The 25,676-nt window shown below is 49.9% G+C and overlaps 1 long non-coding RNA gene across 1 annotated transcript; it reads left to right on the top strand.

The window, feature by feature from the left end:
• The first annotated feature begins 3,439 nt into the window (after window positions 1–3,439).
• On the top strand, window positions 3,440–4,367 carry LOC136333767 (uncharacterized). The gene is made up of 3 exons (XR_010731085.1): window positions 3,440–3,554; window positions 3,817–3,887; window positions 3,966–4,367. It is a non-coding gene; the product is annotated as an uncharacterized lncRNA (long non-coding RNA).
• The last annotated feature ends 21,309 nt before the right edge of the window (window positions 4,368–25,676 follow it).

Below are 25,676 nucleotides of genomic sequence, written 5' to 3'. Positions count from 1 at the left end.
GGCACGCCCACCAGGGGCTGACGCTCTGCCCCTCCGGGGCGTCGTCTGCCGCGACCAGAGCCACTCTAGCGCCTGGGGCAGAGGCCAAGGAGCCATCCCCAGCGCCCGGGCCATCTTTGCTCCAATGGAGCCTTGGTTGCGGGAGGGGAAGAGAGAAACAGAGAGGAAGGAGGGGGTGTGTGGAGAAGCAAATGGGCGCTTCTCCTATGTGCCCTGGCCGGGAATCGAACCCAGGTCCCCTGCACGCCAGGCCGACGCTCTACCGCTGAGCCAACCGGCCAGGGCCTTATTTATTGATTTTACAGAGAGAGGAGAGAGGAACAGGGAGCGAGAAATATCAACTCATAGTTGCTTCACGTTAGTTGTTCGCTGCTTGCTTGTCGTATGTGCCTCGACCGGGCAGGCGCGGCATTTCAAACCTGCGACCTCAGCTTTCCTGGTTGATGCCTTCTCCGTTACGCCACCACAGGCCAGGCAGAAATAGAAAAACTTACTGGAAAAAAACAAATGTAGCTGATAAAATAAAATGTGATAGATTAAAATTTTGAAAAGTAAAAAGAAGTGTCACCTCAAAGAAAATTTTGTCTAGAGAGGAAGAGCCTGTTAACTTTTGGGGATGGGCCTGACCTGTGGTGGCGCAGTGGATAAAGCGTCGACCTGGAAATGCTGAGGTTGTCGGTTCAAAACCCTGGGCTTGCCTGGTCAAGGCACATATGGGAGTTGATGCTTCCTGCTCCTCCCCTTTCTCTCTCTCTCTCTCTTCCTCTCTCTCTCTCTCCCCTCTCTCTCTAATAAAAGTAAATAAATAAAATCTAAAAAAAGTAAATAAGTAAAAAAAATTAAAAAAAAAAAAACTTTTGGGGATGGATGAGATCTTCAAAGACAGAAGGCAGACCTTCCACTTCATATCTGAACCTCCACTAACCTCGGGCCCCGATGTTTCCACCCCATGGTCCAAGACTTAAAACAAGAAAAAAAGAATGTGCCCTGGCTGGTTGGCTCAGTGGTAGAGCGTCGGCCTGGCGTGCAGAAGTCCCGGGTTCAATTCCCGGCCAGGGCACACAGGAGAGGCGCCCATCTGCTTCTCCACCCCTCCCCCTCTCCTTCCTCTCTGTCTCTCTCTTTCCCTCCCGCAGCGCAGCGGAGGCTCCATTGGAGCAAAGATGGCCCGGGCGCTGGGGATGGCTCCTTGGCCTCTGCCCCAGGCGCTAGAGTGGCTCTGGTCGAGGCAGAGCGACGCCCCGGAGGGGCAGAGCATCACCCCCTGGTGGGCAGAGCATCGCCCCTAGTGGGCGTGCCAGGTGGATCCCGGTCAGGTGCATGTGAGAGTCTGTCTGACTGTCTCTCCCCGTTTCTAGCTTCAGAAAAATAGAAAAAAAAAAAAAAAAAGAATGTAAAGTCATGAAAATTGTGCCTGCACTGGCCAGTACAGTAGCTACTAACCTCCTCATGTTCCTACTTATATATTAAAAATTTCTGTATTGATTTTTAGAGAGCGAGGGAGAGAAACATTGATTTTGTTGTTCCTCTCAACTCACACCGTCATTGGTCGATTCTTATATTTCAATCACAGTTGACATAATAGTTTCAGGTGTACATTAATGTGTCTCATGCTCTCCATTAGAAAGTCATGCCCTGGTCGGGGATGGAACCTGCAACATCGGCCTGGAGGAATGACTCTATCCAACTGAGCTATCTGGCTTGGCCCTTTCCTTATATTTTAATTGAAACAAATAAAATTTACAATTTAGTTCCTCCCTCATTGTAGCCACCTTTCCAGTGCTCAGCAACTCCGAGCAGCAAGATCAAGAACTGGAGAAAATCCTATTGGACAGCCTGTTAGACTTGTGACAATGTAGCTTCCGCAGGATTTGAGGATCTTTATTATATCAAGAATGTGCGATACTGTTACTTTTAACCCACACTGCCCCCCCCCCATCAATATAAGACAAAACACCATTCTCTTGAAGTGGGGAAAACGGATCACGGGTTTGTACATGACGCCCTGTAAGCTTTTGCTCAACAAAAAGGGATTGTTTTGACCTCACTTTTTATCTTACTCATGAGTGTATCAGTCAGGGTTCTCCAAAGAAGCAGAACCAATGGGGTTTGCAGAGATAGACAAGAAGGACTTACTATGGGAACCAGCCTGGGCAGTGGTGAGGTGGCGATATGCCAGGGTACCCCGTCCCCAAGCCGAGAGCCCGCAGAGCCACGGGTGTGACAGTCGAGACCAGGAGGACCCAGAAGCAGGCGCTCTATGTCCACAGGCAGGAGAAGATGAGTGTCCCAGCTCGGGGAGACAGTTAGCCCTCCGTCCACCTATTTATCCTATGCAAACCCCTGTGGAGGAGATGATGCCCACTGCCTGTGGTTTGGGCACACCCTTCCTCAGTCTGCTGACTGAAATGCTGTCTCTTCCCGAGACAACCTCCCTGACACATCCAGAAATAGCAGTGTTTGCCTGCTAGCTGGGCGCCCCTTAGCTCAGGCAGATCGACAGGTAAAATTAACCCATCGCAAACGAGGCGCTCCCTCGTTCTCAGAAAGATGTGAAGGCTCAGCATAAGGCCAGGCATGGGGAAGGCCTTCCGTGAAAGAGAGAGATGTCCTCTCGTTGCCTTTATTTTATATGATTTTGTATATTTTAAAATACATTTTTTTCTTATTTTTAAAAAATGTATTAAAAAATGTAGAGCCCTTGAACTCTCTTAGTTAAATCCCAAGCATTTCATTGTCCAGGAACAATTGGTTTTAAAGTCTTTTAATCTTGCCCCTCTTGAAAATTTCACCTTTTGCCTGACCTGTGGTGGCGCAGTGGATAGAGCATCACCCTGAAATGCTGAGTCGCTGGTTCGAAACCCCAGGCTTGTCTGGACAAGGCACATAAAGGGAATTGATGCTTCCTGCTCCCCCCCTTCTTTTCTCTCTCTCCCTCTCTCAAATGAATAAATAAAATTTTAAAAAAGGAATACATACACAAAAAAAGAAAATCTCATCTTCTGTTAGGCGGTCGTCCATGTCCATGATTTTAGGAGAGGAGACTGTGCTACAAGTTAGCTCACTCCAGAGGAAATAGATACTCAGGCTTAAAGGTTGACCTTGGCTCATTGGACCCGAGATGATTCATGAGGACATCCTGTACTGACCCCCTCGAGAGCCCCTTGGGGACTCAAAACATGAGAGGGGACAGCCTGAGGAATCGAGGCAGGTTTTGGAAGTGCCCCCCCCCCCGCCCCCCACATACACACACACAGATCTACAGGCTTACCAGGGAACCCTTGAGATCCGTCCAGCTGGAGGCTGGACTTGGCCTTCCCTCCTCCAAAAATAGGATTTGGAACTTATTCCCCATGTGACATAATGCATGTCACAGTCCCCGGCAGGAAGTGAATGCCTTCCTGCCAGGCCTGCCGTGACCCGGGGTGGTGAGCCGGGAAGGACATTCCTTTTCGGTCCTGTTTCACAATAGAAATGTCAGCGCACTGATTTTCAGATTACCTTCATTCATCTGAAACCAGGGCGTGCTCGTCAAAACTAACACAGCAAGAGAGGTTAGGCTGGCCAGGTTTGGGTGGCCATAATAAACAAAGCCAATGTGCGCGAGGATGCCCTCCCCCACCTGACTGTGTCTGGGCTCTGGGGCGAGGTCGTCTCATTAGGGAAACACACTCACTCGTATCCTTCAAAGGACCAGGGCTGACCACAGGGCTTTGGCTCCAGGGCTGCACCCTGTGACTGCACGTTGTCCACAGCTGACCAGAGCAGGCAGGCCACGGCTCGGAAGCTCTGACAGTAGTGATTTTGGTTTTCCAGGATCCGCGGGCAGAAGCAAAATGTCTTCGTTCCGTCGTCGCCGCCGCGTGCCGGGCTCGAGGGATAAACAGGTGAGCCAGGCAGGAGTCGATCTTGAGCATCCACAGGGTGGGGAGGAACGAACGGGGCACTCAAGCCGTCGTTCACAGGAGACCGACTGTGAGAGCTGCACCACGTCCCAGGCGCTGGGAAACAACCCCCGGGTACCGGCAGGGGCTCTCAGACACTTGTCCACTCCACGTCCTGCTCCATGCAGAGAGGCTTCTCTCACAGGGGCCTCCCCACCACCCCAGCCCACCGGCTCACGAAGATTTGCTGAGCGCCTGCGGTGTGCCAGCCAGGCGGGCACCCGGAGCCGGGGTCTGTTCGTACGTGTGCCTGAGATCCAGGTCCTGGACGGCAGGAGCGTGCCCACTGGGGGCATCAACCTGAGGACCCCTCAGCTCCTTGTCCCTCCGACTCATAAGATCCGACCCCTTCCCCCCCCAACCCAGCCTCAGATGAATCCAACCTCTCAGTCTCTACCCTGAAAAGCAGATGAACTAAAAGTCTGGCCCTGCCCTGTACCCTGACCCGTGCCCTCCCCTCTGCCACCGACCGACAGCCGCCTCCTGCCACAGCCCTTAGCTTAGGACTGGTGGTGGCCTTTTCCCTCCTCTGCTCTTTGCTCCAAAATAAAAGACCCTTGTTACGATGACCCAATTGTGTTAAAACAAACAGAAAAAGAAAATAAGAGTCAGATCTTGCTTTGCTGCTTACCTAAGTTCTAAGGCAGGGGTCCCCAAACTTCCCCAAACTTTTTACACAGGGGGCCAGTTCACTGTCCCTCAGACTGTTGAAGGGCCGGACTATATATAAAAAAAAACTATGACCAAATCCCTATGAACACTGCACATACCTTATTTTAAAGTAAAAAAAAAAAAAAAAAAAGGAAAAAATACAATATTTAAAATAAAGAACAAGTAAATTTAAATCAACAAACTGACCAGTATTTCAATGGGAACTATGCTCCTCTCACTGACCACCAATGAAAGAGGTGCCCCTTCCAGAAGTGTGGTGGGGGCCGGATAAATGGCCTCAGGGGGCCGCATGCGGCCGCGGGCCGTAGTTTGGGGACCCCTGTTCTAAGGTAAGCAAAACCCCTGTTACTTAAACATGACAGGTGAGGGGGGAGACCACATTCACAGGGTTTGCTATTAAGTGGGTGGATGGCTACCAAATTGGACAGCAGATGATTAGGAACCCCGAGAGTGAAAATGAATGTGTCCTAGACGGTGGTGACAGGGACCGGCCGACACTCCTGCTAGGTCTGAGCACCTTTCCGAGTCCTTGGTGGCCATCTGTCTGTCTTCTTTGGAAAACTCTCTATTCAGTTCCCCTTCTCATTTTTGATCAGATATTTTGTTTGTTTGTTTTCTATTGTTTGAATTCCTTATCATTCTTTTGGATATTAACCCCTTATCAAGATAGTATGATCTGTAAATATTTTTCTCCCATGGGGTGGGTTGCTTTTTTTTTTTCCCCTTTTGTTGATGGTCCCTTTGCTGTGCAGACGCTTAATCCTTTGATGGGGTCCCACTTGTTGACTGTAGCTTTTGCGGCCCTTGCCTTTGGTGCCCGGCCCCCATCAGCGTTCGACCCCCTGTACCAGATCCAAGGAAGCCAAGAGCCGGTCTGTCCTTTAAGCCCGGGGGTTCATCACTTCCGCAAGGATCGCTCGTTCCGGTCTCCTTCCGCGGGGATTTGCGCGAGTTTTGTTATTTGTCTCGAGGTTATTTTTAGGCAGCTGGGCCAGTGTGGAAGGGAATCGTTTGGGGACTTAGGCAGCGTTATTTTTTTTTGTTTGTTTTAAACTGATCATGACTTTTTTTTTTTCAACTGAAAGTTCCAAGGCAGAAACATTTCCATTTTAAGGCGCTCTTTCTCCGGCAGTTCTAAAGACTAATCCAAAAAGATTAGCAAAAATAGCTGCTTGTTAAATAGCTTCAGTCTGGGAAAGGCAGGCGTCACTTCTGTTCGGTGAACTTCTTTGGGGGAGAGAAGAAGAGAGGAATAACTGGGGATGGCTGTGGGTGTCTTACTGGGACCAATATTTTTCTTCTTCTTTTTTTTAAGACTATTCAATTTTCAGAGAGGAGAGAGAGAGAGAGAAGGGGGAGGAGCAGGAAGCATCAACTCCCATATGTGCCTTGAGACCAGGCAAGCCCAGGGTTTTGAACCAGCGACCTCAGTGTTCCAGGTCCATGCTTTATCCCACTGCGCCACCGCAGGTCAGGCAATACTTCTCTTCTTTAACTGGAAAGCTTACCTTCATCAATGATAAACAGCATTGGGTCACCCCTGTAGATCTGTTGGTGTGGCTCAGTGGGGTTGATCCGTTTCTGTGTTGAAGGTCCTGGGCAGTTTATAAAACGGGCCTGAAAAGGTCTACTGTATTTATTTGGACAGTATCTTCAAGGCCTTCTGGGAGACCCAAACGCTACGTAAAATGGAGCTTGTGTTCTTTTTTTTTTTTTTTTTTAATTTTATTTATTCATTTTTAGAGAGGAGAGAGAGAGACAGAGAGGGAAAGAGAGGAGAGAGAGACAGAGAGAGAGAAGGGGGAGGAGCTGGAAGCATCAACTCCCATATGTGCCTTGACCAGGCAAACCCAGGGTTTTGAACCGGCGACCTCAGCATTTCCAGGTCGACGCTTTATCCACTGCGCCACCACAGGTCAGGCTGGAGCTTGTATTCTTGGCCAAGGGACTGGTATCCGTGCTTTCTGCTCACTAGAGTTCAAGTGCCTCAGAGTCTTTGAATTGACCAGCTACCTCGGCATAAAGAACTGCACTTTAATCAATTATCAGTTTGGTCAACCTGTCACTGTATCCATTGTACATTTCCATTAAACTAGAAGAAGTTGGAAGAAATTATTTTCTTAACATTTTTACTTATTACTGCCTGACCAGGCAGTGAGTGGTGCAGTGAATAAAGCATCAAACTAGGACACGGAGGACCCAGTTTCGAAACCCTGAGGTCACCAGCTTGAGCGTGGGGTTGCTGGCTTGAGCGTGAGATCATAGACATGACCCCATGGTCACTGGCTTGAGCCCAAAGGTCACTAGCTTGAAGCCCAAGGTTGCTGGCTTGAGCAAGGGATCACTCGCTCTGCTGTAGCCCCCTGGTCAAGGCACATATGAGAAAGTAGGCCCTGGCTGGTTGGCTCAGTGGTAGAGCACTGGCCTGGCGTGCAGGAGTCCCAGGTTCGATTCCCGGCCAGGGCACACAGGAGAAGCGCCCATCTGCTTCTCTACCCCTCCCCCTCTTCTTTCTCTCTGTCTCTCTCTTCCCCTCCTGCAGTCGAGGCTCCATTGGAGCAAAGTTGGCCCAGGCGCTGAGGATGGCACTGTGGCCTCTGCCTCAGGCGCTAGAATGGCTCTGACTGCAACAGAGCGACGCCCCAGATGGGCAGAGCATCGTCCCCTGGTGGGCATGCTGGGTGGATCCCAGTCAGGCGCATGTGGGAGTCTGTCTGACTGCCTTCCTGTTTCCAACTTCAGAAAAATACAAAAAAAAAAAAAAAAGAGAGAGAGAGAGAGAGAAAGTAATCATTGAACAACTAAGGTGCCACAACAAAGAATTGATGCTTCTCATCTCTATTCCTGTCTGTCTGTCCGTCCATCCCTAACTGTCCCTCTCTCTGACTCTCTGTCTCAGTCAAAAAAAATTACTTTTTTAAATTATTGATTTCAGTGAGAGAGGAAGAAGGGGAGAAAAGAGAGACAGGAACATTGAGCTCTTCCTGCATGTGCCTCGATCAGGGGTTGAACTGACAACCTCTGTGCTTCGGGACGATGCTCTAACCAACCGAGCTATCCCACCAAGGCAAAAGGAATTATTTAAAACTGAGCTTTAATGTCTGATAGAATTATTTTGGGCACGAGGCATGTGTTTGGTTTCAGTTTGGGAGGATCGAGGGGCAAGCTTCCCGCTTTCTTTGAACAAATTCCTTTTTGCCCACAAAGCATCATTTCCATTGTCCGTGGCACACAGAGGAATTTACTCGCCAAGCTTTTTCTCCTTTATGTTATTGTTTAAATTTTTTTTTATTGAGGTGAAATGTACATAACCTGGATTAACCATTTTAAAGTAAACAATTCAATGACATTTAGAACATTCACAGTGATGTGCAAACACCACATCTGCCTAGTTCCGAAACATTTCCGTCACCCCCAAAGGAAACTTGTACCCTTTAAACAGATGCTCTGCCTACCCCCCCCCCACCCCCACCCCAGGCTGGCTGCCATCAGTCTTCATTGTTTTTCTGTGTGGATTTACTGATTCTGGGTATTTCCTATAAGTGGCATCGTATAAGATGGGCACTTCTGGGATTGTCTTCTTCCGCTTAGCATAGTGTTTTCAAGGTTCGTCCATACTGTAGAGACGAGCGGTTCAACAGTGAGTCAAGACTTCGTTCTTTTTCGTGACTGGATGATATTCCATTGTATGGACACGTCACAGTTAGTTTATCCATTCATCTGTCAATGCACATTTATGCTGTTTCTGGCCAGCTGATTGGCCCTTGTGACCAGATAGCCAGAATGCCCTGCCCCCACCATCTTTCCACATTTTCTTCTTTATATGCCAAAATGGTTATACAGTACATCAGATTCGGGAATGAAAATGATTTTTCCTAGATCTGGAATTTGTAATTATTATTCTTTGGGGACTTTTATTCACCTAGTATTCTTTTTTATATTTGATGTTTTGAAGACTTGGGGTTTTTTTTTGTTTTTGTTTTTTTTTGTATTTTTCTGAAGCCGGAAACGGGGAGAGACAGTCAGACAGACTCCCGCATGCACCCTACCGGGATCCACCCGGCACGCCCACCAGGGGCGAAGCTCTGCCCACCAGGGGGCGATGCTCTGCCCCTCCGAGGTGTTGCTCTGCCCCTCCGAGGTGTCGCTCTGCCGCGACCAGAGCCACTCTAACGCCTGGGGCAGAGGCCAAGGAGCCATCCCCAGCGCCCGGGCCATCTTTGCTCCAGTGGAGCCTTGGCTGCGGGAGGGGAAGAGAGAGACAGAGAGGATGGATGGGGGGAGGTGGAGAAGCAAATGGGCGCTTCTCCTATGTGCTCTGGCCGGGAATCGAACCCGGGTCCCCCGCACACCAGGCCGACGCTCTACCGCTGAGCCAACCGGCCAGGGCCTTTTTTTTTTTTTTTAATCTCTCTTTTTCCTCTTTTTTTTTTTTTTTTTTTTTTTTTTGAGAGAGAGGTAGAAACACACAGGAAGGGAGAGGGATGAGAAGCATCAACTCGTTATGTCACTTAAGTTGTTCACTGATTGCTTCTCATACATGCCCTGACCAGGGAGCTCAAGCCAAGCCTGTGACCTTGGGCTTCACGCCAGTACCCTTTGGGCTCAAGCCAGCAACCTTGGGATCCTGTTGATGATCCTGTGCTCAAACTGGCGACCTCAGGGTTTTGAACATGGGACCTAAGCGTCCCAGGTTGACGCTCTATCCACTGTGCCACCACTGGTCAGGCTATGTTTTGTTTTTGTTTGTTTTTTTAAGATTTTCTTTATTGATTTTAGAGAGAGGTGAGAGAAAGGCTGGGGGGAGCAGCAGGAAGCATCAACCTACAGTTGCTTCTCATATGTGCCTTGACAGGGCAAGCCTGGGGTTTCAAACCAGCAACCTCAGTCAGTGTTCCAGATCAACGCTTTATCCACTGCGCCGCCACGGGTCAGGCAGGCTGTGCTCTTTTTAACGTCAGAAAATTACATAGGTTCATTGTCATTTTGGTCAATGCCTAGTATTTTACTCTAAACCATGCAAAATATTGCTTTGCTCTGAAGCTTCCCCTAACTGCATTTGCATAAACAGTGTCAGTGCCTCTCAACCTGGACTGGTCGTGAGAATCACTAGGAATACTTCCCAAAAGGACAGAGGCCAGGTCCTTCCTTAGTTTTGTAAGAAACCACCTGACTACTATCCAGAGGGCTGTACCATTTCGTCTGACCACCAGCCATGTCCGTGTGATCCGTTTCTCCACATCCTCCCCAGCATTTAGCATTGTTGCTTTTTTTTTTTTTTGTATTTTTCTGAAGCTGGAAACAGGGAGAGACGGTCAGACAGACTCCCACATGCGCCCGACCGGGATCCACCCGGCATGCCCACCGGGGGTGACGCTCTGCCCCTCCGGGAGTCGCTCTGTTGCGACCAGAGCCACTCTAGCACCTGGGGCAGAGGCCAAGGAGCCATCCCCAGCGCCCGGGCCATCTTTGCTCCAATGGAGCCTCGGCTGCAGGAGGGGAAGAGAGAAACAGAGAGGAAGGAGAGGGGGAGGGGTGGAGAAGCAGATGGGCGCTTCTCCTGTGAGCCCTGGCCGAGAATCGAACCCGGGACTTCTGCACGCCAGGCCGACGCTCCACCACTGAGCCAACCAGCCAGGGCCCGTTGTTGCTATTTTTAATTTAAGCCGTTCTGATAAATGTATGGTGATACCCCATTGTGATCTTAACTTGCGCTATTTCCCTAACGACTAATGAACTTAAACATTTTTCACGTGCTTATTTGCCACATGTGTATATTTTTGGTGAGATATCTGTGTATGCCTTTTTAAAAAATTAATTTTAATGGGGTGACATTGATAAATCAGGGTACATATGTTCAGAGAAAACATCTCTAGGTTATTTTGACATTTGATTATGCTGCATTCCCTTCACCCAAAGTCCAATTGTCTTCCATCACATTCTAACTGGTTTTCTTTGTGCCCTTCCCCTCCCCCAATCCCCTCCCTCTCCTCCCCCCCACCCCATAACCCCCACACTCTTGTCCATGTCTCTGAGTCTCATTTTTATGTCCCACCTATGTATGGAATCATATAGTTCTTAGTTTTTTCTGATTTACTTATTTCGCTCAGTATAATGTTATCAAGGTCCAGCCATGTTGTTGTAAATGATCCAATGTCATCATTTCTTATGGCTGAGTGTGTATGCCTTTTGACCATTTTTAAATTAGGCTTGTTTTGTTTTTTTATTATGTGGATTTTTTTTTTTACTGTTTAATTTTGAGAGATATTATATATTCTAGATATTTCATTAAAATAACCTTTTTGGCCCTGCCTGGATAGCTCAGCTGGTTAAAGCGTCATTCCGATACGCAAAGGTGGCGGGTTTGATCCCCAGTCAGGGCACATACAGGAACAGATCAATGTTTCTGTCTGTCTCTCTCTCTATCTCTTCCTCTCTCTTTCAAATCAAGAAATAAAAAGTTTTATAATCTTTTTTTTTTTTTTTTTCCCTGAAGCTGGAAACGGGGAGAGATAGTCAAACAGACTCCCGCATGCGCCCCACCGGGATCCACCCGGCACACACCAGGGGGCGATGCTCTGCCCATCCTGGGCGTCGCCATATTGCGACCAGAGCCACTCTAGCGCCTGGGGCAGAGGCCAAGGAGCCATCCCCAGCGCCCGGGGCCATCTTTTGCTCCAATGAATCCTTGGCTGCGGGAGGGGAAGAGAGAGACAGAGAGGAAGGAGAGGTGGGGGTGGAGAAGCAAATGGGCGCTTCTCCTATGTGCCCTGGCCGGGAATCAACCCAGGTGCCCCACACGCCAGGCCGACACTCTATCGCTGAGCAGTTTTACAATCTTTATTGGCTTTTCTGATTACAGAGATAATACATGTTCATTATTTCAAAATTCCAGTAACTTCCAAAATGCATAATACAGAATGGGAAGTCCTCTGCTCGAAGCACAGATCTGACCTTATCAGCTGATCAGGTTTTCCTGATGGGCTGTCACCCTCCACCCCTGCGGCCTGCGCCCAGGGGCCATCCATCCTGGTATGATGGAAGCCTCAGGGAAAAACAGCTCCAGGTGTCAAGCTCCCATCAGCCCCCGGAACATAGATAGCTTCAGGATGTTTTTCTTTGCTGCTTCGTGGAAATCGATCTAATATTTGGCACAGAAGCCCCTGCCTCTCCTGGTGACTCAGATGAAAAGTTTTGAGTCCGGACTCCGCTTCCCAGGCCGTCTGTCATCCGTGCCCTGTTTTTCCTGACCTCCACTCCTGTCTCAGTGACTCCAGCCACGTCAGCCTCCTGCCCTTCCCAGAGGCCAGCTCTCCACACAAACCTTCATCCTGTGCTCCTCTGAGCCACGCCCCCTCCCCCCCATGCCTTCGCACCCCTCTGCCCCCTGTCCTGTGGCTTACTCCTTTACCCCTTCAAGTCTGCGCTCTTGGTCACCTTTTAAAAAAACACAAACAAAACAACTTAGGCCTTCCTTTTTAGGTGATCTTGGAGCCTTTGAAGGCTTGCTGGGAACGGGAAGTCTACAGCGACAAATATGTCTGGAAGGCTGTGGTCCAAGGCCATTTTGGCTGGCTATTCACGGGGTCTCCAGACCACAGAGGGAGCACACCGTTCTGCTTAAGCTGAAGAAGGTGTTGATGCTAGAGATGAAACTGAATTCCATCTAGGCGAGAGATGTTGTGCTTATGTGGACAAAGCAAAGAAGGGCGCAGGGGCTCCCGGTAGCCAAGCGAGCAAAACCAGAGTCACCGAGGGAAAGGCAGCCAGCCCGTGCTTCCGGAAACAGTGGCAGGGTTGGTGCCACAGTCCAGAAAAGCCTTCCTGCTCAGGCCGCGGGACACAGTGTCCCTCCGTGTTATGCCGAACCCCTCAAGGCTTTAAACTTACTGAAGAGTAAATAACTAAAATGGATTTGTTCTCTTGTAAGAAAAAAAAAAAAAGAAATTAGGTACTTATGTTGTAAAGTACCCGTACCTCAATTCTGCAGGTTTACGTAGAGACACCAAGTCTGGATGAATTTTTGAAGAGTTTTACTAAAGGAGGAGGTTTATTAAATATGTCGGCTGCATATAGCTTACATGGGGCACTCTGGAAGCCCAAATCATGTGCAAGCCAAAAATATTTCAGGGGCTGTTTATATACCCTTGATCACACTCAGGCTGGGGAGAGCATGACATCATGGCACAAGCTGACAACATTAGTTTAGGGGATACACAGAAACATTAAGACTTTCAAGGTAACACAATCAAAGATGTTTACAAATCGCCTGACCAGGCGGTGGCGCAGTGGATAGAGCGTTGGACTGGGATGCAGAGGACCCAGGTTCGAGACCTCGAGGTCACAGTTTGAGCGCAGGCTCATCTGGTTTGAGCAAAAGCCCACTAGACTGAACCCAGAGTCCCTGTCTCCAGCAAGGGGTTACTTGGTCTGCTGAAGGCCCACGGTCAAGGCACATATGAGAAAGCAATCAATGAACAACTAAGGTGTTGCAACGTGCAATGGAAAACTAATGATTGATGCTTCTCATCTCTCTCTGTTCCTGTCTGTGTGTCCCTGTCTATCCCTCTCTCTGACTCACTCCCTGTCTCTGTAAAAAAAAAAAAAAAAAAAAAGATGTTTACAAATCGTTTAGGGTTCATCTTCCCTCACTAGCCTAGAGGTATGTTACTCTAAAGATTCCAGGAAGGGGAAGGAACTGCAATCAATGAAAGGTGGTTCGTAAATTCTGCCTCTTTGCACTGAAAGAGAAGAAGTTTCTCGTTTACTTTTATTTTAGATTTAAAACTAAATAAAACTTCTATATTCTTCTCCCTCCCCTCCCCAAAGGAAGGACAGGACAGGAAAGCCTGACCTTTCCTCCTAGAATATCGATATTAATTTTTCAGCTTTTTGGTACCTTACAACACTAAAGTACAGTGTATTTGTAAAGGTAGGTCAGTGGTACAATTTCCCAATTTACACATATTCCCACTAGAAAAGTTTGGGAGAAATGTTTCGGCAATGGAAGGCTTAGCTCTTGAAAGTCTGGAACGCTCAGCTCTCTCCTTATTCTGGCTAACAGAGGATAGAATTTAAATGATCTTCTTTGTACAAATATTCCCCCCTGCCGAAAATTTATATATAACATGATTCCATCTCTATAAAGAGCAGCTCGAATTCCTCTTATCCGGTGAGAACGCATAAAAGTGTGACCAGGAGTCTGACTGCCCTCATTAAGATGGTAATCTCACTCCCAAGTATCCTTGACCCACAGCCTTGTTATTGTTTTAAATTGTGGTAAAAGGCACGTAACATAACATTTACCATTTTAACCATTTTTAAGTGTGCAGCTCAGCTGGCATTGAGTGCATTCACCCTGTGTGCTACAATCGCCACCGCCTCCAGATCTTTCTCGCCTTCCCCCAAATAGACATCTGTCCCCATTAAATAACAACTCCCCATCCTCCGGCCCCCTACAGCCACCCTCCTACTCTGTGTCTCGATGAATCGGACTCCTTTGGGGACCTCATAAGACAGCATGTGTCTTTTTGGGGACTGGTCTATTTTACTTAAGGTAATGTCCTCAAGTTTCATTCATGTTGTGACATGTGTCAGAGCGTCTGTCCTTTCTAAGGCCAAATAACATTCCATGGTATGGATAGACCTGTTTTATTTATCTCTTCATTCGTGATGGCCACTTCAGTTTCCTCCTTTTTGGCTATTGTCAATAATGCCTTAATGTCTTCTTTTTTTTTTTTTTTTAAGAGACAGAGAGAGAGTCAGAGAGAGGGATAGATAGGGACAGACAGGAATTGAGACAGATGTGAAGCATTGTAAAGCCAGTAGCCACAGCCACCATCACAGCCGCCTGGCCAGTGCAGGTTGGCATTTGATTTGGACAGATGTTAATGAAACAATGGAGCCAAGAACTGGTGGGTTATTAGCTTTAATCCTAGCTTGCACTCGGCGGGCAAGAAAATCACACAGTGGGAAAACACTTCCCTTTCCATTCAGGGCTCCCAAAGCCACTGACTTATCTGAGTTTCCTAGAATCAAAGGTTTCTAGCTCACCAGCCTTATTCACCTCTGTTCCCCATCTCCTTCTCTCTGCACAGACTGTACACAAACTGGCTTCTCCTTCAGCACTCCGCCATCTTGGCTGCCTCTCCTCTCCTCCACGTGGCCTTTCTCTGCTCTCCCCTCTAATGCTAATCTCAGAAACCAAGAGAGGGCAAGCTCCCGGTCTGCCCCATTTTATAGTGTAGAAATCCAAAACCTTTAATCCAATATACAAACAAGGAAGTCTCCAATACAAAGTCACTTAGGGTGGGAAAGGCTTAGTCTTAAAACCAAGCTTTGGGCTATAACGACCCTGCAGGCTTATAGCCTGTCCCCCATACTCAATGCAAACTATAAGTGAGCAAACATATATATCATATTTACAAACTTATTTGACCAACAAGCATCAATCATTAGTTTTTCGTTGTGACACCTTAGTTGTTCATTGATTGCTTTCTCATATGTGCCTTGACTGTGGGCCTTCAGCAGACCGAGTAACCCCTTGCTCAAGCCAGTGACCTTGGGTCCAAGCTGGTGAGCTTTGCTCAAACCAGATGAGCCCACGCTCAAGCTGGCGACCTCAGGGTCTTGAACCTGGGTCCTCTGTATCCCAGTTTGACTCTCTATCCACTGCACCACCGCCTGGTCAGGTGATGCCTTACTGTCTTTTTTTTTTTTTTTCTTTTTGCATTTTTCCGAAGCTGGAAACAGGGAGAGACAGTCAGACAGACTCCCGCACGCGCCCTACCGGGATCCACCCGGCACGCCCACCATGGGGCGACGCTCTGCCCACCAGGGGGCGATGCTCTGCCCATCCTGGGCGTTGCCATGTTGTGACCCTCCTGGGTGTCGCCATGCTGCGACCAGAGCCACTCTAGCGCCTGGGGCAGAGGCCACAGAGCCATCCCCAGCGCCCGGGCCATCTTTGCTCCAGTGGAGCCTTGGCTGCGGGAGGGGAAGAGAGAGACAGAGAGGAAGGCGCGGCGGAGGGGTGGAGAAGCAAATGGGCGCTTCTCCTATGTGCCCTGGCCGGGAATCGAACCCGGGTCCTCCGCACGCTAGGCCGACGCTCTACCGCTGAGCCAACTGGCCAGGGCCTTACTGTCTTTTAACATAAAACTTTGACCCATGAGGGCAGAGAGTGTTATCTGTTTTGATCATTGACCCATTGCATACGCTTGAAACAGTGCCTGGTCTATGGTAGGGACTCAGTGAATATTCGCCAAATTAAGGAATGTTTTGTTGTCTGAGGCAAGGCTGTTGGGGGCTGTCAATAGGCTCCTCAGCCCTCATGCTTCAGACACGGGACATATGGTGAACAAAACCAGGCCCTGCCCCTACTTTTCTGGGCTCTCCTTGGGGACACCCAGACATCCGTCAGATAAGCACACAGCCAGAAGAGAGACACAGAAAGTCCTTCCTCCCCGGTTCCCTCCCCACTGGGCAGCCTTGGTACCGTTAAGTTTCAAAAGTTCTGTACACAGTCTGGATTCAAGTCTTCCGTTGGCCGTGTGATCTGCAGATGATTTCTCCGTGATGTGGTTTGTCCTTTCATCCTCTTATCAGAGTCCTCCGCAGAGCAAATGTTTCTCATCTTCGCGCGTTCCAAATTGTGAATTTTTCCTTGATAGCAAAACACAGATGACCGCATTTACCGTCAGGGGCATCATTTAGTCCACGCACAAGGTTGTGCAACCGTCAGGACCGCCCTGTTCCGGGACTGTTCATCAGCTGCGAAGGGAACTCCGGCCCCATGCCCGCCTCCCTCCGCCTCCCCGCGGCGCCTGCTCTCCGTCTCGGCAGCCCTGCTGACTCTGGACATTTCATAGATAAATGGAGTCTTACCGTATGTGGCCTTCTGTGTCTGGCTTCCTTCACTCAGCGTGCGGTTTTCAGAGGATAGGTTTTTCGGTCAGACCGGAGGCTCCGCCGCAGGGACGGGGTGCATTGCTGTTGGGTCCCCCGTCAGTCTGACTCTAAAATCTCAGGGCTGTCCAGCCCCTGCTTCTCTTCCTAACCCCACCGTTGGTCTATTGCAACCCAGGACCCTTCCTGTCACCCCCCAGCCATCTGCACCCCAGTGCTCAGCTGCTTCCCTCCCTCCCTCCCTCTCCCCCACCCCTCCCCTTCCCCTCCCCCTCCCCTCTCCCCTCCCCCTCCCCTCCTCCTCCCTTCCCCTCCTCTCCTCTCCCTGCCCTTCTTCTCCCCCTCCCCCTCCCCTCCCCTCCCCCTCCCTTCCCCTCCTCTCCCCTCCCTGCCCTTCCCCTCCCCCTCCCTTCCCCTCCCCCTCCTCTCCTCTCCCTGCCCTTCCCCTCCCCCTCCCTTCCCCTCCTCTCCTCTCCCTGCCCTTCCCCTCCCCCTCCCTTCCCCTCCTCTCCTCTCCTCTCCCTGCCCTTCCCCTCCCCCTCCTCTCCTCTCCCTGCCCTTCCCCTCCCCCTCCTCTCCTCTCCCTGCCCTTCCCCTCCCCCTCCCTTCCCCTCCTCTCCTCTCCCTGCCCTTCCCCTCCTCTCCTCTCCCTGCCCTTCCCCTCCCCCTCCCTTCCCCTCCTCTCCTCTCCTCTCCCTGCCCTTCCCCTCCCCCTCCTCTCCTCTCCCTGCCCTTCTTCTCCCCCTCCTCCCCCTCTGCTGGGCCCCTCGCTCCCATCCTGGCTCTCTGGCACTGCTGCTCCTCCGGACATGGGGCTCTGTGCGAGGCCTCTCCCCGGGGCTCTGACATCAGGCTCACCTGTTGTCTCCTCATATCATCCTGTGTGCTGCCCTCGACCTCTTTTCCCACTGTCAGCCCTTGGCAATCACTTAGAACCGGGCAACGGATAAGGAAAACGGACGTCAGAGCCGGACCATCCGGGTTTGGGTCTTTTATTCGTCGTCCCAACACATGCGGGCAGGTCACCCAGTCTCTGTGAAGGGCGCTGGTGACGCCCTGTCTCGTGGTCACGGCAAGGACTACATGAGCAGGGCGGGGGTAGAGTCTGACGACTGGAACGGAGGAAATGGCTATTATTTGACAGATTATCTTTAATTACGCTGGTCGTCGCCGTGGCTATGGTCCCATTCGGAACCCCATCAAGAGCCCGCCCCCGCTTTCAGTCTGGGCAGACCGATGACTCACGGGTAACGAATGGACCCCGACATTAAGGACACTCCATGACCTCCGTGGCTGGGTCAAGAGAGGCCGTGCAGCTCCTGTCATGCTCGCTGGAACACCGAGGCTTGGAGGCCCGAGTGTCGCGCTCGCGCTCGGGTCACGGGCTTTCCGCGAGGCCGTTCCGTGAGCGAGCCCAGACTGTGGACAAGGTGGGGGTCGGCTACCTGAGGCTGTTCCTGCCGAAGCCCCAGCTGAGGTCCAGCTGAAACCCAGCCTCAGCGGCAAACATGTGAGTGGACTGCAAACATGCGATGGAAGAAGATGCCTCCACGTGGTTTTAGCCCCCAGCCGTCACGTTACACGTTACCACCCCCCCACACACACACACACACCTGCCCTCCCGGCCTTTGAGCCTTCCCGGCTGGGACATGACGGAGAAGGGACAGCCTGCCTGGCCGTGCCCAGTGTTAGCTCCTCGTCTGCAGAACCCGTCGACAGAACAGGATAGGATGGTTGTGTTCTGCCTCTGGGTGTTGGGGCTGGTTTTTCCCACAGGACCAGTAAGGAGAACGCTGATAAGGACGCGGTCTGGCCAAGTCTAGCCCCTCTGTCTGTATCTACGCTGCTCATTTTCCCTGTCCACGTCCACTCCCACCCTCCCGGCCGGGTCCTTATCCTTAACCTGCATCAAAATTCCGGACTTGTTTTACTGCTTCCTGTCTTGACCTTCCCAACCTTCCTGCCCCCATATGATCTTTCTAAAGTATAAACACAGCCCAATCCCCTTACCTGATCCTTATGCAAAAAAAAAGGCTGTCCTCCGTCACCTGTAATTAAAGTCTTTAAGTGATTAAAGAGATTAATCACTTGCAAAGATTCATGATTTAGGGAAACGTAACTCCCTGTGTGGAGGCCCTTTACCTTACATTTACCCCAGCCCACTCAGCCCTGTCTGGGGAAAAAGAAGATAAAGAATGTGTTAGGGCCTGACCAGGCGGTGGCGCAATGGATAAAGCGCCGGACTGGGATGCAGAGGACCCAGGTTCGAGACCCCAAAGTCGCCAGCTTGAGCGTGGGCTCATCTGGTTTGAGCAAAGCTCACCAGCTTGGACCCAAGGTCACTGGCTCAAGCAAGGAGTTACTGGGTTTGCTGTAGCCCCATGGTCAAGGCACATATGAGAAAGCAATCAATGAACAACTAAAGTGTCGCAATGCGCAATGAAAAACTAATGATTGATGCTTCTCATCTCTCCGTTCCTGTCTGTCTGTCCCTGTCTATCCCTCTCTCTGTCTCAGTAAAAAAAAAAAAAAAAAGAATGTGTTAGGCTCAGAGCATTTGATATTTTGGAAATTAAAAGTAGGTCAATTACTTGGGGAACGTAAATACCTACCTGTGAAAAGTCACATTAAAACCCTTTCAGCCTGACCGGGCGGTGGCACAGTGAATAGAGCAGGGGTCGGGAACCTATGGCTCGTGAGTCAGATGTGGCTCTTTTGATGGCTGTATCTGGCTCGCAGACAAATCTTTAATAAAAAAATAATAACGTTAAAAATATAAAAGATTCTCATGTATTACAATCCATTCATTTCCTACCGCTCATGTTCATGGTTGCGGGTGGCTGGAGCCAATCACAGCTGTCCTCCAGGACAACACCAAATTTTTACTGGATGTGTAACGTACACAGGTCGTTGTATGGCTCTCATGGAATTACATTTTAAAATATGTGTCGTTCATGGCTCTCTCAGCCAAAAAGGTTCCTGACCCTTGGGATAGAGCATCGAACTGGGATGCAGAAGGACCCACCAGGAAGCTCAGGGATCTGTTAGGGGCTGGGGGATGGAAGGGGGGACAGTATGATATCCTGGCCACCAGGAAGCTCAGGTTCTGTTAGGGGGTGGGGATGGAAGGGGGGACAGTATGGTATCCTGGCCACCAGGAAGCTCAGGGATCTGTTAGGGGGTGGGGATGGAAGGGGGGACAGTATGGTATCCTGGCCACCAGGAAGCTCAGGGATCTGTTAGGGGGTGGGGATGGAAGGGGGGACAGTATGATATCCTGACCACCAGGAAGCTCAGGGATCTGTTAGGGGGTGGGGGATGGAAGGGGGGACAGTATGATATCCTGGCCACCAGGAAGCTCAGGGATCTGTTAGGGGGTGGGGATGGAAGGGGGGACAGTATGATATCCTGGCCACCAGGAAGCTCAGGGATCTGTTAGGGGGTGGGGATGGAAGGGGGGACAGTATGATATCCTGGCCACCAGGAAGCTCAGGGTTCTGTTAGGGGGTGGGGGATGGAAGGGGGGACAGTATGATATCCTGGCCACCAGGAAGCTCAGGGATCTGTTAGGGGGTGGGGGATGGAAGGGGGGACAGTATGATATCCTGGCCACCAGGAAGCTCAGGGATCTGTTAGGGGGTGGGGATGGAAGGGGGGACAGTATGATATCCTGGCCACCAGGAAGCTCAGGGTTCTGTTAGGGGGTGGGTGATGGAAGGGGGGACAGTATGATATCCTGGCCACCAGGAAGCTCAGGGATCTGTTAGGGGGTGGGGGATGGAAGGGGGAACAGTATGATATCCTGGCCACCAGGAAGCTCAGGTTCTGTTAGGGGGTGGGGGGTGGAAGGGGGGACAGGATGATATTCTGGCCACCAGGAAGCTCAGGGTTCTGTTAGGGGCTGGGGGATGGAAGGGGGACAGTATGATATCCTGGCCACCAGGAAGCTCAGGGTTCTGTTAGGGGCTGGGGATGGAAGCGGGGACAGGATGATATCCTGGCCACCAGGAAGCTCAGGGTTCTGTTAGGGGGTGGGGGATGGAAGGGGGACAGTATGATATCCTGGCCACCAGGAAGCTCAGGGTTCTGTTAGGGGGTGGGGGATGGAAGGGGGACAGTATGATATCCTGGCCACCAGGAAGCTCAGGGTTCTGTTAGGGGGTGGGGGATGGAAGGGGGGACAGTATGATATCCTGGCCACCAGGAAGCTCAGGGTTCTGTTAGGGGTGGGCGGGCACCAGGTAAATTACAGACTGGGAGGCAAGAGTCTTGAGCAGCTCCCCAGCCGGCTGGACTGGAGGCTGGGAGAGAACAGACCCGGACAGAGCCCCCGGAAGGGCACCTTCCCAAAAAACCAGGAAGGGCCACACAGTGGGATTCCCAATGAGCAATTTTCAAATAAATCAAGAATGCGCCTGACCAGGTGGTGGCGCAATGGATTGAGCGCTGACTGGGATGCCGAGGACCCAGGTTCGAAACCCTGAGGTCACCAGCTTGAGCGCAGGTTCATCTGGTTTGAGCAAAAAGCTTACCAGCTTGGACCGAAGGTCGCTGGCTCAAGCAAGGGGTTACTCGGTCTGTTGAAGGCCCGCAGTCAAGGCACATATGAGAAGGCAATCAATGAACAACTAAGGTGTCGCAACGAAAAACTGATGATTGATGCTTCTCATCTCTCTCCGTTCCTGTCTGTCTGTCCCTATCTATCCCTCTCTCTGTACCTGTAAAAAAACGAACAAACAAAAAAAACCCTTTCAGGCCCTGAGAAGTCCCGATGTAAAGGTAAAACATGATAAATTTTTGAGTTAGTAATTGAATTGCATACGGAAATATTAAGTATAATCTAGTCCTACATTGCACTGGGGCTCTTAGGTGAGTCAACAACACAGACCATGGCCTGGGCACCGGTTGCTGGGACAGTGAAGCCTGGTGAGCAGACCCAGGCGTTCAGGGTCCTTCCTAACAAATGTCCGCTCACGGGGCTTGCCAACCCAACATTTCCCCAGAATTTGTCTTGTAAGTGTCAGCAAATGGAACAGATAAAACTTGAACCCTGGCTGGGTGTCTCAGTGGATAGAGCGTTGTCCCACTGTGCCAAGGTTGCGGGTTCGATTCCTGGTCAGGCGCATGTGTGAAAAGCAATCAATGAGTGCACAACTAAAAAAAATGGAGCAACTAAGTAGAACGAGTTGATACTTCTCTCTCTCCCCTAAATCATTCAAAAACAAAACCAAGAAAACTTGGAACTTGAGACAAGATGCTTGCTTTTTGGCAAAGACATTTTAAAGGCTGTTGGTCTTTACAAGTTGTTTTTTTTTTTGTTTGTTTGTTTTTTTCTGAAGCTGGAAATGGGGAGAGACAGTCAGACAGACTCCTGCATGCGCCCGACCAGGATCCACCCAGCACGCCCACCAGGGGCAACGCTCTGCCCACCAGGGGGCGATGCTCTGCCCCTCCGGGGTGTCGCTCTGCCGGGACCAGAGCCACTCTAGCGCCTGGGTCAGAGGCCAAGGAGCCATCCCCAGCGCCCGGGCCATCTTTGCTCCAATGGAGCCTTGGCTGCGGGAGGGGAAGAGAGAGACAGAGAGGAAGGAGGGGGGTGTGGAGAAGCAAATGGGCGCTTCTCCTATGTGCCCTGGCCGGGAATCGAACCCGGGTCCCCCGCACGCCAGGCCAACGCTCTACCACTGAGCCAACCGGCCAGGGCCTACAAGTGGTTTTTAACTGATCCTTTGGAATAGGAGGGTGTGCTCTGTGACACATCAGGTTGTAGCTATTTCAGAATTCGAACACCGTACGTGGCCAAGATCCCTCTGGATAATGTAGTAAAATTTCATAATAAACTGAGAAAATTAAAAAAAAAAGCGCCCCTTTTCAAAGTGGGAAAAGGGAAATCATAACTTATAAAAATACCTTTTGTCTTCTCACTGTGAAGTTTTGCCCTGAGTACGGCTCATTGCCACTGTCTTTTCTTAGAGCTGAGGTCTCTGGTATGAAAGCCTAAAATTCTTATGTTGAAAGGCACTTCCTTCTGTTATTTTATCACCTTCCTGGTTTTGTCTAATCTCACCCAGATTACAGTCGTATTTCTTGGCCTTTTTAATGTGCATATTAAAGTTTCAGACACAGAGTCTTTGTTCTGCTGGCCTGACTTCTCGTGCACCCTGAGACATATTTTGGGACTCTTTCAAAGAAGAATGTTTTGCTTTAAATAAGCTGATGCCTTTAAACCTACTCTGTCATGTTTAACTTCTAAAATATTCCTGCATTCTGATGAGGTAGTCTATTTAGAGAATATTTTGTTTTAATTAAGCCCATCTTAAGAGATGTGGTTTTTGTTTTTTGCCAAGAATGTGCTTTCTCCCTTACAAATCCAGTTATATTTATAGCGCTCACCAACTAAGTTATTAAGCAAAGGAAAAAATTTAGCTGCACTGTGGCTGTGTCTTCTAAGTTCCCGGGGAATTAAAGAGAATAGTGGGCTCAACACGGCGACAGATGGAGACACAGGGACGCACGTGGACTTTGTTTTCAATAATCCTCTTTTCGGAAATGCTAGGTTTTTAAATCGTTCCATAGAACGATCGCTTGTCCCTGAAAAGAAGGGAGAGGTTGTGTTGCTGTGTTTGTGAGCATTTCCGATTTGTCCTTGAGTGCGTGCCTGCTCTCTCGCTCCTGAGAAAAGCTCCGGAGCAAACACCAATTCTTCCTTTGTTTTCAGGTGCATTTAAAAATGCAAGTTTAGGCCTGACCAGGCGGTGTTGCAGTGGATAGAGCATCAGACTGGGATGCAGAGGACTCAGGTTCGAGACCCCGAGGTTGCCAGCTTGAACGCGGGCTCATCTGGCTTGAGCTAAAAGCTCACCAGCTTGGACCCAAGGTTGCTGGCTCGAGCAAGGGGTCACTCGGTCTGCTGAAGGCCCACGGTCAAGGCACATATGAGAAAGCAATCAATGAACAACTAAGGTGTCGCAACAAAAAACTGATGATTGATGCTTCTCATCTCTCTCTGTTCCTGTCTCTCTGTCCCTCTCTCTGACTCTCTCTCTGTCTTTCTCTCTCTGTCTCTGTAAAAACAAAACAAAACAAAACAAAAAAATAAGTTTAGGCCTGACCTGACCTGTGGAGGCGCAGTGGATAAAGCGTCGACCTGGAAAGCTGAGGTCGCGGGTTCAAAACCCTGGGCTTACTTGGTTAAGGCACATATGGGAGTTGATGCTTCCTGATCCTCCCCCCTTGCGTCTCCCTTCTCTCTCTCTCTCTCTTTCTCTCTCTCTCTCAAATGAATAAATAAGATCTTAAAAAAAATTAAAATAAATAAATAAACATGCATGTTTATCTTTTTTTGAGTACTGCAATATACATCTACATAACAGACTATATAGAAAATACAGAAAAATAGAGACAGGAAAATTGAAGTCATCTATACATCTCTTATTAAAAGGCCATCACGGTTACTATTTTGGTCTGTTTTGTTGGTAATATATATATATATATTTTTTCTGTATTTTTCTGAAGCCGGAAACCGGGAGAGACAGTCAGACAGACTCCCGCATGCGCCCAATCGGAATTCACCCGGCACGCCCACCAGGGGGCGACGCTCTGCCCCTCCGGGGCATCGCTCCGTTGCGACCAGTGCCACTCTAGCGCCTGGGGCAGAGGCTGAGGAGCCATCCCCAGCGCCTGGGCCATCTTTGCTCCAGTGGAGCCTCGGCTGCGGGAGGGGAAGAGAGAGAGAGAGGAAGGAGAGGGGGAGGGGTGGAGAAGCAGATGGGCGCTTCTCCTATGTGCCCTGGCTGGGAATCGAACCCGGGACTTCTGCACGCCAGGCCAACGCTCTACCACTGAGCCAACCGGCCAGGGCCTGTTGGTAATATTTTACATGTGACTTTTTTCTTCTTATGTGGTGAGGATCATCTCATAGATTTTTTATTTTTTATTTTTATCCTATTTTGTTATTGGGTAAAGTATACAGGACCTAAACTTATCATTTTAACCATTTTCAGGCATCTAGGTCAGGGGCGTTCAGCACGTTCACACTGTGGTTCAACCGATACCACTGTCATCTCCTGAACTTTCTTATCTTCCCAAACAGAGACTCTGTTCCCATTAAACACGCGCTCCCTGGCCCCCTACCCCGAACCCTGATACTCTCTAGTCTACTTCCTGTCTCTATGAACTTGTTATCCTGCTTCTTAAACATTATTTCACAGGTTCTTTTCCATATTCTTTTTTTTTTTTTTTTTTGTATTTTTCTGAAGCTGGAAACTGGGAGGCAGTCAGACAGACTCCCGCATGCACCCGACTGGGATCTACCCGGCATGACCACCAGGGGGCGATGCTCTGCCCATCTGGGGCATCGCTCTGTTGCAACCGGAGCCATTCTAGCGCCTGAAGCAGAGGCCATGGAGCCATCCTCAGTGCCCGGGCCAACTTTGCTCCAATGGAGCCTTGGCTGCGGGAGGGGAAGAGAGAGACAGAGAGGAAGGAGAGGGGGAGGGGTGGAGATGCAGATGGGCGCTTCTCCTGGGTGCCCTGGCTGGGAATCGAACCTGGGACTCCCGCATGCCAGGCCGACGCTCTACCACTGAGCCAACTGGCCAGGGCCTCTTTTCCATATTCTTAAGATCATTTGATGGCTACACAATATTCCATTATGTGGATGTGTGTCATGATTTGCTGAACAGTCCCTCCAATGATCAGATCTTTTGGCTTTTTCTACTTTTCTGTTACAGATGATGCTTTGATTAGCGTTTGGGACATAAAACATGATCTGTACTTCTGTGCATTTTAGGATACATTCCTAGAAGGGAAATTACCTGGTGAAAGGGTGTGAATGTTTTAAAGGCTTTTAATACATTTTTATTTAATTTTATTTATTCATTTTTTAGAGAGGAGAGAGAAGGGAGAGAGAGAGGAGAGAGAGACAGAGAGAGAAGGGGGAGGAGCTGGAAGCATCAACTCCCATATGTGCCTTGACCAGGCAAGCCCAGGGTTTTGAACCGGCGACCTCAGCATTTCCAGGTCGATGCTTTATCCACTGCGCCACCACAGGTCAGGCTGTTTTAAAGGCTTTTAAAAATGTATTATCAATTCAGTCTTCCACTCACACTCCTGGCATTTGGGCTCACAACTCTCTTCTTCTCCCCAGCTGCC

The sequence above is a fragment of the Saccopteryx bilineata genome, chromosome 4 (assembly GCF_036850765.1).
Source record: "Saccopteryx bilineata isolate mSacBil1 chromosome 4, mSacBil1_pri_phased_curated, whole genome shotgun sequence".
NCBI lineage: Eukaryota > Metazoa > Chordata > Mammalia > Chiroptera > Emballonuridae > Saccopteryx > Saccopteryx bilineata.
The sequence above is the reverse complement of the archived record's forward strand: the minus strand, read 5'-3'. Positions and strand labels throughout refer to the sequence as shown.